Source organism: Apteryx rowi, unplaced genomic scaffold (assembly GCF_003343035.1).
Source record: "Apteryx rowi isolate R43461 unplaced genomic scaffold, aptRow1 scaffold_806, whole genome shotgun sequence".
Lineage (NCBI taxonomy): Eukaryota > Metazoa > Chordata > Aves > Apterygiformes > Apterygidae > Apteryx > Apteryx rowi.
This window is the reverse complement of record NW_020451101.1, coordinates 276,979-281,629: the sequence shown is the minus strand read 5'-3', so window position 1 is coordinate 281,629 and position 4,651 is coordinate 276,979.

Here is a 4,651-nt window from a genome sequence, read left to right as displayed (position 1 = left end):
GAGGTGAGAGACCTTCCCGGCGCCCTGCCTCTCTCCCCGCTTCCTCCCTGCATTTCTTTCGCGTTAAAACCTCCCCAGTTTGTTTTTCTTTTAAGGTAGGGAGGAGTTTTTTGGTTTTGTGGGTTTTTTTGGGGGGGTGAGAAGCAAAAAATGCAAGCAAAAAAATTCTGCAATAAACCACCCAATTTTGCTGAGGAGGAGGGGAGGGAAATGTGTTAGGAATTATCATTTTGCCTTCTCCTTCACAGCAGCCACGCGGGGATAGTCGGGTGCGCGGTCGAGGACGCCAGAAAAAGTTTGCTCTGCGTGTATATATACATATATATATATAGAAACATATTTACATAGACCCATAGCTATCCAAATGCACGTATAAGTACAGCGCTGGGCAATTACGTCTCCGCAAACGCCGGTAGCCCTTAGTGATGAATGCCCCGCATATCGCTAATAAATATTTCTAATAATTAAAGATGCTCGTTGAAGTGCTGAAGTGTCTTTTAACCCCAAGCCGTAAAATATTTAAGCACGTGTCAGCCTCGAAGGTATCGCTGTCTGCACACACACCCGGGGCGAGGCTTTAAAGYGAACGTATAAATATTGTTATCAGGAGCAAACTTGCTAGATACAGCCCAGATAAAGGCCCGTCCCCAGCGTTTTTCCAGTCCAACCGGGGCTAAATAAAGCTTTTTTTTTTTTTTTCCAGCTGAAATGTAGCATCTGTCCCTTAGGAAGATAAGTTTCAAGACGGCGGAGTGGGAAAAAAAAAGTTAAAAGAGGAGGGAAAAAAATAAAAAAGGAGAAGAAAGAGGCCAGCGAGTCAAAGCCCCTTTCAGAGAGGGGGTAATAAACCCATTCCCCGGCTGCAATTAAAATTCCCCCAGACACCGGGAACATCCCTGCTCGTCTGCGGCAGCCTGGGCGAGCGCTGCTGCAAGCCCGAGCCCATTTTGGGGCCAGAAACGGGAAAGGCGAAGGGCTGAGCCGCTCCCTTTCCCCTGCCCCGCAGACCCCGGGGCTTGGCTGCGACTCGCACAGAAATTCCCACCTATTTACTTCCCTCCTTAAATTCATTTCCTGAAATATCCTGCGAGGCAAGACCTGGGTTCATCCTCCCAAATTTGCGTTGGAGGAGGAAGAAATCCATGTGTCCCTTCATTAAATCTCTCCGGACCAGGCTGCAACGTGCACAGAAGCTGTATTTTAAGGGTTTATTTATTTTGCGGCAGATTAAACCCATCCTTCCAACATTGCACATATTTAGATATCTAGTTCAGCTATAATAATAATAATAATAATAATAATAATAATAATAAAGCTCCGGGATTGAATCACGCTTCAAAACCCCCCCGGCATCAGCCCCGGCTGAGCATCCCCATCCTGCTCCCTGGCCCAGGACTCAGCCGGACAAACTTTTCCCCCCCGGACACGAGGGCTGGTGCCCAACCAGCAAATGAACCTGCCGGCAGCTTTTTTGGCCACCCCAAGCCCAGACTTGGAGTCCGGCCCTCCAAAAGCCCCTTTTGTCCTGCTGTCCAAAGCCGGGGTCATGACCCAGCTAATGCAGAGCCAACCTGGACGTAAACACTTTGCGGGCTCTTCTTTAAATATTTAGAGGCACTTGGAGGAACCTGCGATGGGGTTTGGGGGTGGGAGGGTTGCAGAGAGTCCAGACTTCTTTTTTTTTCTTTTTTTTAATCTCGCATCCCCCTTTGCAAAAGGACACACCTTCCCCCCACCACCACCACCGCCTTTGCTCGCCCTCCTCCAAAAAATGAATCTGAGCACGGAAAATAAAATAGGGAGCGTTCAGGGATGGCTGCAGATGGGGGGGTTATTTCCACGTTGGAGGTCTGGGGGGGGGCAGATGAACTAGCTTTGAGGCATTTGATAATAATAATTTTAAAAAAAGTGTTGTAGTTGTTAATCCCGCCTGGATACACGCGTGTGTACCTGCGCGACGCACATGGACACACGTGGACGCCCCTGCTTTTATTTCTCCCGGTGGGGAGCTCTACGCATTTGTGGCTGTGTGTGGCTGGAATTGTCCCCATGAAAATGGGGGATAATTGCAAATTATAATTAGAAACGCATCTCTCCGGATTTTTTGTGCGACCCCTCATTCGCTCAGGGGTCCCTATAAAAAAAGCCGGGCGGGCGGGCGTGTGGCCGGGCATAGTTAAACGTGCTCTCGCACACATATACTTAAGTTAAAAGTATCCACTTAGAGAGCAATATGTGTCTATTTGGGAAGGTGAGGCCRTCTAAACCCGCAAGCAAACGCATCGGAGCATTTCCGACTCTCCCGCTGGTTTTCTTTCCAGGGAGGGGACAGTTGGGAGCACGCACATTTCATCTGCCAGTGTATTCATTAGAAATAAATAAATAACTAACTAAATAAATAAGAAGCGTCTTGAATTCCCGAATCGCAAACCACTTTCAGCTTGTTTAAGTTTCTGATTGCATAATCAGGGGATTAATTGGAACTAAATGCAGAGCAGCTCCTAAGGAGAGGACGGAGCAGGGCTGCAGCTGGCTTGGGGGTGAAGGTGGGTTGCAGCAGCAGCATCCTTGCTAAGGAAAAGGATCGCAGAAGGATCTGGTGGGGATGCCCTGCCATAAATTAGCTCTTGTTTCCCACGTTCGAGTATGCGCCTTTTCGGTGCTGAAATTGGTATTTTATGGTCGCAGGGGGTATTTGTTATGGGCTGCTTTTTTTATTATTATTATTTGAAACTCCGCTCGTTGCCTTTCGGGCTATTCTGCTCTGTTTCTCACCAAACCAAAAAATAATAATAATAAAAAAAAAGACCGGCTTTGCCAAGCAAAAGGTTAATTTGCTTCCTTCTGCTGCATTTTGCCCTCTGTCTGCCCCTTGCAGGGAGGCAGCGCCCGGAATAGTCCGGCCCAGGAGGAGCCCCCGGAGAAAYTGGGACTCTTTGCTGAGTGACAGCTGTCAGAAAAAGGAACCAGCCCCCAAATTTGGCGGGGGAAGAGACAAAACCAGCTGAAGTTTGGAGGGAACCCTTGGCCAAAAGCCTCCTGCCAGCCTCCGGCAGGGCTGGGGCAGGAGAAACAGCGTTTTGCGCCCCAGCAAAATGCTTTTCCCTGGCTGCTCCCGCGCTGGGGGAGCCGCTTCCTCTTCCTCGGAGGAAGGGCAAAATATCAAACGGTGTCATCGGGGCAGCGCGACGACAACCTCCTCGAAAAGAAGGCAAAAATATATATATATAAAAACCTCAAGAGATYCGCGGGACGGGGGGAGGGGTGAAGCTACTGGAGTATTTTTAGTCCAACAGTTTCAGCATCTGCTAAAGGATCTGGACCAAAGGTTTAAGAGAGAGAGAGAGGAAAAAAAACCAACAACAACTTTCCTTTGGGGGTATAAAGCTAAATATTCCTGCTGAAGCAGTCCCACCTCTCCCCTTCGCTGCATCCCAGCAAATCCATTACATGGCTCGGGAAATTATACGATACATATGTTGGATTGGAGAGCAAGGAAAATGTTAATTACGACATGGGAGGAAAAGTTAATCATTTACAGAGCAGTATTTAATTCCCTACACAGAAAAGGGATGATTTATTTATTTACCTCTTATTTATTTTTCTCACTCCAGAAGCCTGGAGCTTGTCCCATGCACATCTATTTTCCAGAAGAAAAAAAAAACACTGAGGGAAAAAAAAAAACACAACACCACTCTTTTCTTTTTTCTCGAAAAAGAAAAGAATCCGGCTGCGCTGAAACAAACCCCACAAACAACCAGCAAGAGGTGATATCTGAAAATTGCTGACAGCATCAACATACCGGCTGCTGGCTGTTTCGAAAGGAAATACGAGTCTTTCCCTAAAAACCCAAAATGTTTAGTTTGGTACCTTGCCCATTAAATTAATCACAGCGACAGATTAGGAAGTGCATAAAACTATATCTCTGGATAATGATATACGAGACCACAATAAATAAAAGTTACACGTTGGAGGTGCTGTCAGGTCTGGGGCGAACCAGTAACTCACTCATTTAACCCCGAGTGCGTGTTTGCCTTTTAATTACAATTAACGCGGCCGATGATTTTTTTTTCCCCCCCCCAACTCCAAGGGGCTGGACGAAATTGCTGGAAAGCCCTGTAATGCTATTTTAACTGCAAGCTAAACCACGCCACTTATGCAGGAGAGCCCTGGGGCAAAAAGGGGTGAGAATAATGTATCCACACTGGAAAAAAAAAAAAAAAGAAAAGGAAAAAAAAGTTCTCATAAAACTGGAAGCCACTTAGTTTAAGCTGTTGAGGGCCCTTGTCCGGCTGGAGTTATCTCGCCAAAGCATCTCTGGAGCTGTTGTTGGGTTGTTTTTTTTTTATTATTTTCTTTTTTTAACAGGCAATACAGGAAGCTCATTTTCTCAGCCTCCTGCTCTAAATTTAAGAGGGGTTACCCTCCCTCGCAGGCTCTGTATACAAAGACTTCCTCGCGCTTTTTTATTGCTCGTTAAACCCTTCGCAAAGCGACTCTGCAGCCCTCTTAAAGACCGAGTCCCTAGCGAAGCTGGTTTAAAAAAAATAAAAATAAAAATAAAAATCTAACTGCCAAAGCAACCGGGAAAACTTTATCAGGCAACTTCCAAACAAATCGGACTCGAAGAACAGAAAAGCAAAAAAAAAAA